General features: G+C 42.7%; 1 pseudogene; it reads right to left on the bottom strand.

The window, feature by feature from the left end:
• Nucleotides 1–5,727: 5,727 nt before the first annotated feature.
• Nucleotides 5,728–16,138, bottom strand: part of LOC119878986 — a 31,476-nt pseudogene continuing 21,065 nt past the window's right edge.

Raw genomic sequence — 16,138 nt, 5'->3', positions numbered from 1 at the left:
GAGGGAGAGTGTGACTTCTTCTTTGCCAATCTGAATGCCTTTTATTTCTTTTTGTTGTCTGATTGCTGAGGCTAGGACTTCTAGTACTCTGTTGAATAGCTGTGGTGAGAGTGGACATCCCTGTCTTGTTCCTGATCTTAGGGGAAAGGCTCCCAGTGCTTCCCCATTGAGAATGATATTTGCTGTGGGCTTTTCAAAGATGACTTTTAAGATGTTGAGGAATGTTCCCTCTATCCCTACACTCTGAAGAGTTTTGATCAGGAATGGATGCTGTATTTTGTCAAATGCTCTCTCTGCATCTAATGAGAGGATCATATGGTTCTTGGTTTTTCCCTTGCTGATATGATGAATCACATTGATTGTTTTACAAGTGTTGAATCAGCCTTGTGTCCCGGGGAAAAATCCTACTTTGTCATGGTGAATAGTCTTCTTAATGTATTTTAGTATCCTATTGGCTAATATCTTGTGGAGAATTTTTGCATCCTCGTTCATTAGGGATATTGGTCTGTCATTCTTTTTGGTGGGGTCTTTGTCTGGTTTTGGAATTAAGGTGATGCTGGACTCATAGAACGAAGTTGGAAGTACTCCATCTCTTTCTATCTTTCCAAACAGCTTTAGTAGAATAGGTATGTTTTCTTCTTTAAACGTTTGATAGAATTCCCCTGGGAAGCCATCTGGCCCTGGACTTTTGTGTCTTGGGGTTTTTTTTATGACTCCTTCAATTTCTTTTCTGGTTATTGGCCTCTTCAGGTTTTTTATTTCTTCCTGTTCCAGTTTTGATAGTTTGTGGCTTTCCAGAAATGTGTCCATTTCTAATAGATTGTCTAATTTATTGGTGTATAATTGTTCATAATATGTTTTTAAATTGTTTGTATTTCCTTGATGTTGATAGTGATCTCCCCTTTCTCATTCATTATTTCAATTTGCCAACATATAGAATAGCACCCAGTGCCTATTCCATCAGTGCCCACCTCAGTGCCCGTCACCCAGTCACCCCCACCCCCTGCACATGTCCCCTTCCACCACCCCTAGTTCGTTTCCTGGAGTTAGGAGTCTTTCTTATTCTCCCTTTCTGATATTTCCCACTTATTTTTTCTCATTTCCCCTTTATTCCCTTCCACTATTTTTTATATTCCCCAAATGAATGAGACCATATAATGTTTGTCCTTCTCTGATTGACTTATTTCACTCAGCAAAATACCCTCTGGTTCCATCCACATTGAAGCACATGGTGGGTATTTGTTGTTTCTAATGGCTGAGTACTATCCATTGCATACATAAACCACATCTTCCTGTTGCAGTTTTGGTAGTGTGTGGTTTTCCAGACTTTTTTTTTTTTTTTTTTTGCTCATAAGTTTTTAACATCATTTGTGGTGTTGGTGATGATCTCTCCTTTCTCATTCATGATTTTAGTGAGTCCTCTCTCTCTTCTTTTTAATAAGGTTAGCTAATGGTTTATCTATATCATTAATTCTTTCAAAGAACCAACTCCTGACTTTGTTGATCCATTCCACAGTTATTCTGGACTCTACTTTATTGAGTTCTGCTCGAATCTATATTATACTCTTCTTCTGCTGGGTATAGGATCTATTTGCTGTTTTTTCTCCAGCTCCTTTAGGTGCAAGGTTCGCTTTTGTATTTCAGTTCTTTCCAGTTTTTGGATGGATACTTGTATTGTGATGTATTTCTCCCTCAGGACTGCTTGTTGTGTATCCCAAAGATTTTGAACGGTTGTATATTCATTCTCATTATTTTCCATGAAACTTTATAATTCCTCTCTAATTTCTTGCTTGACCTTTTCATCTTTTAGCAGGATGTTTCTTAACCTTCATGTGATTAAAATCCTTCTAAACTACTTCTTGTGATTTAGTTCTAATTTCAAAGCATTATGGTCTGAAAATATGCAGGGGACGATCCCAAACTTTGGGTGTCGGTTAAGACCTGATTAGTGTCCCAGTATGTTGTCTAATCTGGAGAAAGTTCCATGTGCACTTGAGAAGAATGTGTATACAATTGTGTTTGCATAGAAAGTTCTGTCAATATCTGCGAAATCCATCTGGTCCAGTGTATCATTTAAAGCTCTTGTTTCTTTGGAGATGTTGTGCTTAGAAATCCTGTCGATTGTAGAAAGTGCTACTTTCAAGTCACCACGTATATGTGTATTATTATCTAAGCATGTCTTAACTTTGGTTATTAATTGCTATACTTGGCAGCTCCCGCATTCGGGGCATGCATATTGATGATTGTTAGGTCATCTTGTTGGATAGATCCTTTAAGTATGATATAGTGTCTCTCTTCATCTCTTATTACAGGGTTTGGGATAAACTTTAGTTTATCTGATCTAAGAATGGCTACGCCTGTTTCTTTTGAGGACCATTGGAATGGTACGCAGTTCTCCAACCTTTTATTTTCAGGCTGTAGGTGTCCTTATGTGTAAAATGAGTCTCTTGTATACAGCACATAGGTGGGTTTTCCTCTTTTATCCAGTCTGTAACTGCAGCTGCACCTTTTGCTGAGGTCGTTAGGCCCATTCACGTGCAGAGCTACAACTTAAAGATATGTATTTAGTGTCATCAATGATACCTGTTCAGTCCCTGTTGTGGATTGTTCCCCTGGACTTCCTCTATTACATACTCCTCCTTAGTGTTTCTTGCAGAGCTGGCTTCATGATCACATATTCTTTCGGTTTCTGCCTATCTTGGAAGCTCTTTATCTCTCCTTCTGTTCTGAATGAGAGCCTTGCTGGATACAGTATTCTTGGCTGCATGTTCTTCTCATTTAGTACCCTGAATATATCCTGCCAGCCGTTCGTAGCCTGCCAGGTCTCTGTGGAGAGGTCTGCTGTTGTGCTAATACTTCTCCCCATAAAAGTTACAAGTTTCTTGTCTCTTGCTGCTTTAAAGATCTTCTCTTTATCTTTGGAATTTGCAAGTTTCACTATTAAACGTCGAGGTGTTGAGTCGTTTTTATTGATTTTAAGGGGGGTTTCTCTATTTCTGGATCTGAATGCCTGTTTCCCTCCCCAAATTAGGGATGCTTTCAGCTCTGATTTGTTGAAATCAGTATTCTGGACCTCTGTCCCTTTTGGCACCCTCGGGAACCCCAGGTAAACATAGATTTTTTTCCTTCTGAGGCTGTCATTTATTTCCCTTAAGATATCCTCATGATCTTTTAGTCGTTTGTGTCTTTTTTCCTCAGTTTCCCTCCTTGCCTTGTCTTCTATGTTACTCACTCGTTCTTTTACCTCATTAACCCTCATCGTTAGGACCTCTAGTATGGATTGCAACTCATTTAAGTGATTTTTAATTTCGGCCTGATTAGATCTAAATTCTGCAGTCACGAAGTCTCTTGAATCCTTTTTGCTTTTTTCTAGAGCCACCAGTAGCTTTATACTTGTGCTTCTGAATTGGCTTTCTGACATTGAATTGTAACCCAAATTTTGTAACTCTGTGGGAGAGGGACTGTTTCTGATTCTTTCCTTTGATGTAAGGTTTTTCTTCTAGTCATTTTGCTCAGTGCAGAGTGGCCAAAAATGTTATACTTGATAGAAGCATGAACTCTTCTCTCACTGTAGCATTCCAGCTGCTCTCTCCTTAAATCTCAGGCTGAATTCCTAGGTATTCAGGGTGATTTGAAATTTATTGGGTAATTGGGAATGGACAGGTAATTTGGGGACCCTACTCTTCCACCATCTTGCCTCCACCTCCTCTGTTTTCCGTTTAAGCATGGATTCCAGGCAACGATATCAAGAGGGTCACTAAGAAAGACGTCTGACATTGGCCACCTGAACTGCATGGTGATTGGCCACCTGAACCAGGCCACAATGTGAGCCTGAGTGAAGTCACAATCGCACTTTTCTCAGATGACATGATACTTTATGTGGAAATCCCAAGAGTTTGCAACTTTGCTAGGACTCATACTGTAATTCAGCAATGTGGCAGGATGAAAAATCAATGCAGAGAAATCAGTTATAACTGATTGTCTACAAATACTGAAAAAAGGGAAATTTAGGGTTGATCCTACTTAAAATTGCACCATAAAACATAAAATACCTAGGAATAAACATAATGAAAGAGGTAAAGGATCTGTAACTAAAAACTACAGAATACCTATGAAAGAAATTGTGGAAGAGCAAAGACATATATTAACACTGCATGTTCAAAGATTTGAAGAATCAATATTGTGAAAATGTCCATGATACCCAAGCAATGTACCCTTTCAAAGTAGTCCCTATCAAAATACCCTTGACATTTTTCACAGAACATAAATAAATAACTCTAGGATTTGCATGGAACTGGAAAAGACCCCAATTAGCCATAGGAATGTTGAAAAAGAAATCAAAAGCAGGTTATATCACAATGTCTGGATTTCAGGCTGTATTTTGTCTAAGGTTTTTTCTGTATGTCATAGACAAAGCTGTCATCATCAAAATGTTATCATACTGGCACAAAAACAGACACATTGATCAAGGAATGGACTAGAGAACTCAGAAATGGACCCTCAACTCTATGGTCAACTAATCTTCGACAAAGCAGAAAAGAATATCCGCTGGAAAAAGTACAGTCTCTTCAACAAATTGGACAGCCACATGCAGAAGAACTCAACTGAACCATTCTCTTACACCACACACAAAGATAAACTCAAAATGGATGAAAGACCTAAAGGTTAAATAGCAATCCATCACAATCCTAGAGAAAAACACAGGCAACAACTTCTTTGATCTTGGCCATAGCGACTTATGCAAGACATGTCTATAAAAGCAAGGGAAACAAGAGAAAAACTGAACTACTGGGACTTCATCAAGTTCAAAAGCAAAGGAAAAAGTCCATAAAACTAAGAAGCAACCTACAAAATGGGAGAAGGCATTTGCAAATGACATATGAGACAAAAGGCTAATATCTAAGATCTATAAAGAACTATGGAAGTCTACACTCAAAACAAGTATCCAGCGAAGGAATGGGTGGAAGACATGAACAGACATTTCTCCAAAAAATCCTACACGTGGAGAACAGACACATGATAAAAAATGCTCCACATCACTCATTATCAGGAAAATACAAAACTAAACAAAACCCACAATGAGATACCATCTCACATCTGTCAGAATGGCTAAAATGAACAAGGCCGCTGGCCCCTGCCAGAGTACTGGGAATCAAAGAGAGGCTCGAGCTTCCTGGCGGCGAAGCGTCCTGGCTCAATGGACTGGATGGGCACAATGACAAGGGCCTGGTCTTCGCCATCAGCATGCCCGACCACAGTATTCATCTGGTGTTGTGGAAGGAGCACGGCTGACGCCACGTGCTGGCCGCCGGTGACTGTGGGTGCTGGGGCTCCAGGGTTTCAGTGCGACCTCTGGCAGCCGACTGCATGAACCAAAGCTCTCACCTAACGGTAGCGCAGTGCACAATCATTTATCTGTGTTTGCCAGGGGGCCAGAGCTCGGGCGGGGGAGGGCTTGTTTTCTTGACACACAGCACAGCATGCTAACAGAGTACACCATTGACTTCATTTGTACTTAGTTACGTTGGTCAGTATAAGAGGATGCATTGAGGGTTCATCTTTCTTGAATATTGGTTTTCAGTAAAGAAAGTTAAATGGATAAAAAAAACTGGCGATGACAGTGTAAGTATGGCCAGCTGTCGGTGGTCTCATGGTCATTAAAGAGTTAAAGATTCTGAGTATTTAAGTGCTAATAATTACAATTTTTATCCAATTTTTTATTAAGTAAATTCTAGCAAGTAATATACATATTACTGCAGATAAAACCATCATTGGGAATTATTAAATTGATTGCATATTTTGAGCTACTCTTTATGAAGAGAAGTAAAATACTTGGTATGTGTAAGGCAGCAGAGAGTTGGCTTAGGGACTCTCAGCTATTTCTAGAAAAATTGGTTAGTAAAAATAGCATTCAGCTTATTTTCCTTAGCAAGACTATTCTGAGGATGGAATCTGTGACTCAGCAGCAGCGCAGACGCTGTCCCTTCAAACACCTGGTTGCCCATTTTCCACTGTTATGCTGATGCCTTTTTACTCATCTCATGTTTGATTAGGCGTCCTCCCTGAATGAGCTGGGCTACTTCATTTGTGGCATGGCATGCAAACAGAAGCCAGGTTCAAGGCTGGACCTTGTAGGCAAATCTCATGAATGTCAAGGAGTAACAACAGAGGGCAAATGTCATCCGCCCACTGATAATCTCTGGAGACTTTTTCATGTCATTGATGGCAGCAATGGGAAGACCCCAGTTGGCTACAGGGCCCCAGAAATGCGTACTCATGAGGCAGTCCCAAAAGTCCTTGCTCCGGACATAGTCTGCCACCAACAAGAAATGTTGGCGAGGATGTGGAGAAAGGGGAACCCTCTTGCATTGTTGGTGAGAGTGCAAACTGGTGCAGCCACTCTGGAAAAGTGTCCCCAGGACAGGAGAGCCCAGCCTGGAGAAGCAGGAGTTTCACCATTCTTCCCGGACAGGAAGGCGCTCTCAGGGAGTTAGAGCAGGATCCCAGGAGGGCAGGGATGACCTCAGACTCCCAGGGACACTAACAGACCACCTGCGCCCCAGGGAGAGCACACCACACCCCACGGCTGAGCTCCCTAAAGGGCTGCAGCGTGCCTGGCTGGACCCGTGAACAACTCAGAGGCAGCTCAGGTGGAGGCACCTGGGGCAGGGGGCTGCTCGTCCAAGGGAGCAGCTCGGAGGCAGCTTGAGCAGCGGGGGGTCTCCACAGCCCCCAGGAGCAGCTCAGATGCGGCTACAGCAGAGGCTCCACGCAGAAGGGGCTGCGCAGCTGGGAGCGCGAATCCAACAGCGCAGGCCGGGAGCACAGGGTGCCTGCGGACACAGTCCAGGATCCGGCGCTCCCCCGGGGACAGGCAGAGGCCAGGAGGGACAGGACAGCAAGGACACTCCTGCCCCAAGTTGAGCAGATCAGCGGCCCCTCCCCCAGAGCATCCAGGCCCCTGCAGACTGAGAGCTCCGTAGTTACTGCAGGAGCTGATTCCAGGGCTCTAGAGCTGGCCGCCGCCACTGTTGTTGTTCCTACTGGGGCCTCACAGGATAAAAAAACCCCAATAAGCCTCATAGTGCCCTCACTGTATAAACAGGTTAAACATCTTTCACTGAGCCCTGAACCAGGCAGGGGGCTGAGCAGCTCCCCAAAGTGCTAACACCTGAAAATCAGAACAGCAAGCCCCTACCCCAGAAGACCAGCTAGACAGACAGGAAAAAAAAATTATTGATCAACCAGTGCTGGAAAGTTCCAGTGGAAGTCGAGGAATTTACAGTATACAGAATCAGAGTGTACTCCCCTTATTTTTTTTTTGTTTTTTGTTTTTTGATTTCTGTTTGTTCCTCCCCCCCCCATATTTTTGTTTTTCTCTTTTCTTCTCTTTTTTTACTTTTTTCTCTTTTTTTCTCTTCTTTTTTAAGTTTTTTTTCTTTCCTTCCTTCTCTTCTCTCTTTTTCTCCTTTCCCCAATAGAAATTGTTTTTGGCAACTCTGCACTGAGCAAAATGACTAGAAGGAAAACCTTACCTCAAAAGAAAGAACCAGAAACAGTCCTCGCTCCCACAGAGTTACAAAATTTGGATTACAATTCAATGTCAGAAAGCCCATTCAGAAGCACTATTATAAAGCTACTGGTGGCTCTAGAAAAAAGCATAAAGGACTCAAGAGACTTCATGACTGCAAAATTTAGATCTAATCAGGCCGAAATTAAAAATCATTTAAATCACTTAAAAATCCAAACTAGAGGTCCTACAGACCAGGGTTGATGAGGTGGAAGAACGAGTGAGTAACATAGAAGACAGGTTGATGGCAAGGAAGGAAGCAGAGGAAAAGAGAGAAAAACAAAAGACCATGAGGAAAGGTTAAGGGAAGTAAATGACAGCTTAAGAAGGAAAAATCTACATTTAAAGGGGGTTCCAGAGGGTGTCGAAAGGAACAGAGGACCAGAAAGTGTATGAGAACAAATCATAGCAGAGAACTTCCCTAACTTGAGGAAGGAATCAGGCATGAAGATCCTGGAGCTAGAGTGATCCTCCCCTAAAAGCAATAAAAACCATTCAACACCCTGATATTTCATCATGAAACTTCCAAATTCCAAAGATAGAGAAGATCCTCAAAGCAACAAGATACAAAGGATCCCTAAACTTTATGAGGAGAAGTAGTAGGTTAACAGCAGACCTCTCCCCAGCGACCTGGGTGGCCAGAAAGGGCTGGCATGATATATTCAGGGTCCTAAATGAATTGCCAACATATAGCATATCTCCCATGGTCATCACGTCAAGTGCCCCCCTCAGCGCATGTCATCCAGTCACCCCAACCATCCAGGAAACTCCCTTACCAGTACCCCCTTTTTCATTGCTCAGAGTTAGGAGTCTCTCATATTCTGTCATCATCAACTGATATTTTCACTCATTTTCTCTCCGTTTCCCTTTATTCCCTTTCACTATTTTTTATTATGCCAAATGAATGAGACCATATAATGATTGCCTATCTCTGATTGACTATTTTCCCTCAGCATTATACCCTCCAGTTCCATCCACATCGAAGCAAGTAGTATCTCTTTGTCGTTTCTATTCTTTTCTTTTTTCTTTTTTTTTGTACTTAACAAATATATTCAGAACATTTCATCCTAAAGCAGCAGAAGACAGTCTTTTTGAGTGCATATGAAACATTCTCCAGAATAGATCACATACCAGGTCACAAATCAGACCTGAACAAGTACAAAAAGATGAAGACTATACCATGCATAGTTTCCAACCACAATGCCATGAAACTTAAGGTCAACCACAAGAAAAAAACTGGAAATACCACTAATACATGGGGGTTAAAGAATATCCTACTGCTTATAATGAATGGGTTAATCAGAAATTAAAGTGTAAATTAAAAAATACATGGAAGGAAATGAAAATGAAAACATGAAGGTAATATTAAAAGATGTCTTTACTGATCCTCTGATTTTCACACATGCTCTTCTTAACCTCCATTATGGAGTTCATCCAATTTCTACCGGGTATTTGGGATTAATCACCCAGCCAGCATAGTAACTTCCTTCCTTGCCTATTGATTCAGGGGCCTGAAGAGCTCAAAGTGGCCAGGCACCAGTTTCAATTTCCAGATCAGTGGGATTGTTTTTGTGTCTCTCTTTGAACCTGAGACCTCTAGGCCAGCAGAATAATAAATCGTGGGAAAGAAAGAAACATTTTGCAAGTAGATCATGACGGGTTATAGTGAGTAGTACAACTCCCAGTTCCAGTCCTTGATTCCTGCACCTGTAAATGTGAGCTATGTGAGAAACAGCATCATACATTAGAAGCTGATTTAGAAGATATATAGCCCTCTGGGGAACCTTGTCCTACCCTGCAAGGAATTGCCACCTAGATAGCACTACAGCTGAATCTTTTATTTTTAATTTTTCTTAAATTTATTTTTTATTGGTGTTCAATTTGCCAACATATAGAATAACACCCAGTGCTCATCCCATCAAGTGCCCTTCTCAGTGCCTGTCACCCAGTGACCCCCAAGCCATGCCCACCTCCCTTTCTACCACCTCTAGTTCATTTCCCAGAGTTTGGAGTCTCTCATTCTGTTTCCCTTTCTGATTTTTCAGACTGATTTTATCTCATTTCCGCTTTATTTCCTTTCACTATGTTTTATAGTCCCCAAATGAAGGAGACCATATAATATTTGTCCTTCTCCGATTGACTTATTTCACTCGGCATAATACCCTCCAGTTACAACCACATCAAAGCAAACGATGGGTATTTGTCGTTTCTAATGGGTGATTGAGTTCAAATTTTAAAGAGTAAAATGAAAGTAAGATAAAATAAAATATGTGTGTAAATTCAATGGGAAAATAGGAAGTCAAAATAATGAGAGACATGGCTGTCGACAAGATGGGGGAAGTGTAGGATCCCGAAATCACCTGTCCTCATCAACTTACCTAGATAACTTTCAAATCATCCTGAAACCCGATGAATTCGTCCTCTGATTTAAAGAGAGAATAGCTGGAAGGCTAAAGTGAGAAGCGTTTGCGCTTCTATCAAGGTAGAAACACGGAAAAATAAATGAGTACACTCCAATGGGAGAGAGCCTCCACAAGGAGCCAGGCTAAGGCCAGGCAGGAGAGACTCCAGGACGGGAAAGCCCAGACCGGGAGAATCAGGAACTTGACCAACATTCCTGGATGGAAAGGCACTCACAGGGAACTCAGGCAGGATCCCAGGATGGGCAGTGGAGCCCCCAGGTTCCCGGGGTCACTAACATAGGAAATGGGGAGAGCCGCCACAGACCATGGACGGAGCTCCAGCAATGGCTGGAGCGCGTACCCAGTGGGCCCCGGAACAGCGGAGGTGGCGGCTCTGGCAGCGGCTCGGCTAGGAGGGGAATGCATGGCCCTGGGAGAGCAATTCCAGAGGCACAGGCCCCGGACCCCAGGGTGCTGGGGGACACAGCAAGGATCCGGTGATCCCCTTGGGACATGTGGGGGCCGGGAGGACACAGGACCGCGAGGACGCTCCTGCCGCGGGGCCCCCCCGAGCTGTGCAGGTCAGTGCCCCCCATGCCCGCAGCATCCAGGCTCCCACGGACTGGGGTCTGCAGGAGTTACTGCGGGAGCTGACTCTAGGGCTGAAGAGCTGGCCACCGCCAGTGTTATTGTTCCTCCCTTATGTCACATTGTGCCTGGGATGGAGCGGGGCCACCAGGGAGCATGGGTCTCACAGGATAAACAGCTCCCAGGTAGCCATGCCCCTGGCAGGGGCCGGGGCAGCTCCCTCGGGGCACACACCTGACAATCAGAAAAGAAGGCCCCTCCCCCAGAAGATCACCTGGAAGGAAACAGGAAGAGCAAGTTCTTGACAAAGCAGCACTGGAAAGCTCCAGGGGAATTCGAGGGACTTAAACTATATAGAATCAGAGGCTACACCTCCTTGTTATTTTTTTTTAATTTTGAAATGTTTCTTTTTTTCCTTCCTTTCCCAGTACAACTTGTTTTTAGCCACCATGCACTGAGCAAAGTCCCTTGAAGGAAAAACTCACCCCAAAGAAAAAATCAGAAATAGTCCTCTCTCCCACAGAATTACAGAAATTGGGTAAAACTTCGATATCAGAACGCCGATGCAGAAGCAGAAAAATAATGCTACTGGTGGCTTTGGAAAAAAGTATGAAGGATTCAAGAGACTTCATGCCTGCAGAATATAGATCATTGATATTGGGTGGGAAAAATCTATTTCCTGTATCTGAATGCCTGTTTCCCTCCCCAATTTAGGAAAGTTTTCAGCTATGATTTCTTCAAATACATATTCTAGCCCTCTGTCCCTTTTGGTACCCTCGGTAACACCAGGTAAATGTAGATTTTTGTTTCTGAGGCTGTTATTTTTTCCCTTAACCTATCCTCATGATCTTTTTTCATTTTCTCTTTTTTCCTCAGTTTCCCTCCTTCTCATCAACTTGTCTTCTATGTCACTCACTCGTTTAATTGATTTTTAATTTTGGCCTGATTAGATCTAAGTTCTGTAGTCATGAAGTCTCTTGAATCCTTCATGCATTTTTCAAGAGCTTTATAATTGTGCTTCTGAATTGGATTTCTGACATTGAATTGTAATTCAAATTTTGTAAATCTGTGTGAGAGAGACCTGTTTCTGATTCTGTTTTTGAGGTTAGTTTTTCCTTCTAGTCATTTTATTCAGTGCAAAATGGCCAAAAACTAGTTGTATTGGGAAAAGGAGAAAAATAGAGAAGAGAAAGAAGAAAAGAAAAACAAAAAGAAAAAAGAATTTAAAAAAAAGAAAAGAAGGAAAAAAGAATAGAATAAAAGAAAAAAAGATGGGGGGGGGGCAAAAAAACAGACACATAGATCAATGGAAAGAATTGAGAATCCAGAAGTGGACCCTCATCTTTATGGACAACTAATATTCGATAAAGGAGGAAAGACTATCCACTGGAAGAAAGTATCTTCAATAAATGGAGCTGGGGAAATTACACATCCACATGCAGAAGAATGAAACTAGACCACTCTCTTGCACCATACACAAAGATAAACTCAAAATGGATGAAAAATCTAAATGTGAGACAAGATTCCATCAAATCCTAGAGGAGAACACAGGCAACACCCTTTTAGAAATCGGCCACAGTAACTTCTTACAAGATACATCCATGAAGGCAAAAGAAACAAAAGCAAAAATGAACTTTTGCGACTTCATCAAGATAAGAAGCTTTTGCACAGCAAAGGATACAGTCAACAAAACTAAAAGACAACCTACAGAATGGGAGAAGACATTTGCAAATGACGTATCAGATAAAGGGCTAGTATCCAAGATCTATAAAGAACTTATTAAACTCAGCAGCAAAGAAACAAATGATCCAAACAGGAAATGTGCAAAAGACATGAACAGAAATGTCACAGAGGAAGACATAGACATGGCCAACAAGCACATGAGAAAATGCTCTGCATCCCTGGCCATGAGGGAAATACAAATCAAAACCACAATGAGATACCACCTCACACATGTGAGAATGGGGAAAATTAACAAGGCAGGAAATCACAAATGTTGGAGAGGATGTGGAGAAAGGTGAAACCTCCTGAACTGTTGGTGGGAATGTCTAAAATGAGTCTCTTGTACACAGCAAAGAGATGGGTTTTGCTCTTTTATCCGGTCTGAATCGGCAGCTGCACCTTTTGCTGGGGTCACTAAACCCATTCATATCCAAAGTTCCTATTGAAAGATATGTATTCAGTGTCATCATGATACCTATTCCGTCCCTGTTTTTGTGGATTGTTACCTTGGACTTCCTCTATTACAGATTCCCCCTTAGTATTTCTTGCAGAGCTGGCTTCATGATCACATATCCTTTCAGTTTCTGCCTATCTTGGAAACTCTTTATCTCTCCTATTATGAATGAGAGCCTTGCTGGATAAAGTATTCTTGGCTGCATGTTCTTCTCATTTAAGACCCTGACTATATCCTGCCAGCCCTCTCTGGCCTGCCAGGTCTCTGTGGAAGGGTCTGCTGTTATGCTAATCCTTCTCCCCATAAAATTTAGAGATTACTTTTCTCTTGCTTCTTTAAGGATTTTCTCTTTATCTTTGGAATTTGCAAGTTTCACTATTAAATGTCCAGGTGTAGAGTGGTTTTTATTGATTTCATGGGGGGATCTATCCATTTCCTGATCTGAATGCCTGTTTCCTGCCACAAATTAGGGAAGTTTTCAGCTCTGATTTGTTCAAATACATATTCTGGGCCTGTGTCCCTTCGGCACCCTCGGGACCCCAGATAAAAGTAGATTTTCCTTCGGAGGTTGTCATTTATTTCCATTAGCCTATCCTCATGATCTTTTAGTCATTTTTCTCTTCTCTTTGTTTCCTCAGTTTCCCTCCTTGACATCAACTTGTCTTCTATGTCACTCATTCATTCTACCACGTTAACTCTCATCGTTCTGACCTCTAGTTTGGATTGCATCTCATTTAATTGATTTTTAATTTTGGCCTGATTAGATCTAAATTCTGCAGTCATGAAGTGTCTTGAATCCTTTAGGGTTTTTTCTAGATCCACCAGTAGCTTTATAATTATGCTTGTGATTCGGCTTTCTAACACTGAGTTGTAATACAAATTTTGTAAGTCTTTGGGAGAGAGGGCTATTTCTGATTCTTTCTTTTGAGGAGAGTTTTTCCTTCTAGTCATTTTACTCAGTGCAGAGTGGCCAAAAAGAAGTTGTATTTCATAGAAGCGTGAACTCTTCTCTCACTGTAGCATTACAGCTGTTCTCTACTTAATTCTCAGGCCAAATTCCTAGGTTTTCAAGATGATATAGTTGTTATGTAGGTAATTGGGTAAGGATAGGTGACTTGGGGACCCTACTCTTCCACCATCTTGCCCCCACCTCCTCTGTTTTCCGTTTTAACATGGTTTCTAGGCAACGATATCAGGAGAGTCACTGAGAAAGCCATCTGACATTGGCCACCTAAGCTGCATGGTGATTGGCCACCTGAATCAGGACACACTGAGAGCCTGCCTGATTGGCTGCGGCATGGTGGTGACATACAGAAGGGCACTCTGATGCACCTGGGCTGATATAAAAGCATGGCAATCACACAGGCCCCCATGATGACAGAGATGGTACTTCATCCACAGATCTCCCTGCTCTCCCTCTAGTTTGCTTCCCTGTTTTCTGGCCCTGCCCATGGCAAGCCCCCTGTCCCATCACCTGCCCCAGGCCTCTTGTCAAAACTTTGGGCTCCACCTGCATGTTTGCACCTCCCTTCATCCCCCTCTGTGGTCCTGAGAGTCCTCGAACCCACTGCAGGCAACTCCTGTTCCCTTTTCCCACTGTGAGTTTGTCCTGGCTGCTCACGGACATATTCCCATGTGACCTGTGGGAGTGGGACACTGGGAATCGGTACCATGGATACTCAGGCAGATGAGAAAAGCCCCTCCCACACCTCTGGGGACAACACCGGGATCAGCACCGGAAAGCTGTGAGTCTATGTCCTGAGGAGCCCAGGGCACTAACTGCTTCTCTTGAGCTCTCCAACCCACCCAGATCAGCACAGGGCTCATGAATGCCCTAATCTTCCAGTCCACTCCCATGTGTACAATGTCTGAAGTGCCTCCATGCACCTGGCAGAGAGGGGTATTATGAAACAAGTAAGTCCTGGGACAAGGAGTCACCACATCACTGGACACGGTGGGGGTCATTGGAACACAGGCCCTCAGACCACGAGCTGCCTGCCCCAGCTCAGTAGTGGAGAAACGGATCGTCCAGATCCCTGGCTGACCAGGAGCCTGCAAAGGACAAATCCTCGAACACAGCAGGGCATGGAGAAATGCAGTCCCCAGAACAGAGCACCTACCAGGAGCCCTCAGATTGGGAACCTGCTGATCCCAGGTGCCCCAGGGCATGTGGGTCACCCAAACACTGAAGGGACCAGGAACCCTCATACCACCAGTCTCCAGCTGAGCCCAGAAGAAGGCAAGGGGGTCCAGGGAACACTGGGTTTGCAGAATGCCTCCAAATAATGAGCCCTGCATCCCAGCTCATCATTGGGGAAATGAGGCACCTGCACAGTGGGATCAGCATGTTGCTTGGACCTGGAGACCAACATCACAGCTCAGCTTTACTCACTTAGGCCACTGGTAAGTGGGCTCACCTTGTGATTTTGGACTTGTGGTTACACAACCTAGACATGGCTAGGCCAAGCAGGCCCCTGGATAGCAGGCTCACCATGTGCCATTGGACCCCTAGACTCACAGCATATCTCAGCACTAGGGCAAGCTGGCCTCTACTTAGGAAGAATTCATGAGATTGAGAAAGCTCTCAAAGGACTTCTCAAAGAAAAGATAAAGAATCCCAACAAATAAAATCATAAATGAAATTGGCAGATCACAACCAACTCCAAATAAATGCGAACAATTATAAAGGCATTCAAACTGGCAAGGAAGAAGTCAACATCTCACTTTCCTCAGATGACATGATACTTTATTTGGAAAACACAAGAGTTTGCAACTTTGCTAGGACTCATATTGTATTTCAGCAATGTGGCAGGATAAAAAAATCAATGTAGAGAAATCTGCTTTATTTCTAGACACAAAAATGATATAGACGAAAGAGAAATTAAGGGCTGATCCTATTTACAATTGCACCGGAAACCATAAAATACCTAGGAATTAACGTAATGAAAGAGGTAAAGGATCTGTAACTAAAAACTATAGAACACCTAAAAAGAAATTGTGGAAGAGCAAAGAGATTCATTAACATTCCATATTCATGGATTTGAAGTATCAATATTGTGAAAATGTCCATGCAACCCAGGACAATGTACACTTTTGAAGTAGTCCCTATCAAAATACCCTTGACATTTTTCACAGTTCAGAAACAAATATTTCTAAGTTTTGCATGGAACCAGAGGAGACCCCAATTTGCCATAGGAATGTTCAAAAAGAAATCAAAAGCAGTTTATATCACAATGTCTGGACTTCAGGCTGTATTTTGTCTAAGGTTTTTTCTGCATGTCATAGACAAAGCTGTCATCATCAAAATGTTATTGTACTGGCACAAAAACAGACACATTGATCAAGGAATGGAAGAGGGAACCCAGAAATGGACCCTCAACTCTATAGTCAACTAATCTTCGA

The sequence above is a fragment of the Canis lupus genome, unplaced genomic scaffold, assembly GCF_011100685.1.
Source record: "Canis lupus familiaris isolate Mischka breed German Shepherd unplaced genomic scaffold, alternate assembly UU_Cfam_GSD_1.0 chrUn_S2186H2386, whole genome shotgun sequence".
NCBI classification, from domain to species: Eukaryota; Metazoa; Chordata; class Mammalia; order Carnivora; family Canidae; genus Canis; species Canis lupus.
The sequence above is the reverse complement of the archived record's forward strand: the minus strand, read 5'-3'. Positions and strand labels throughout refer to the sequence as shown.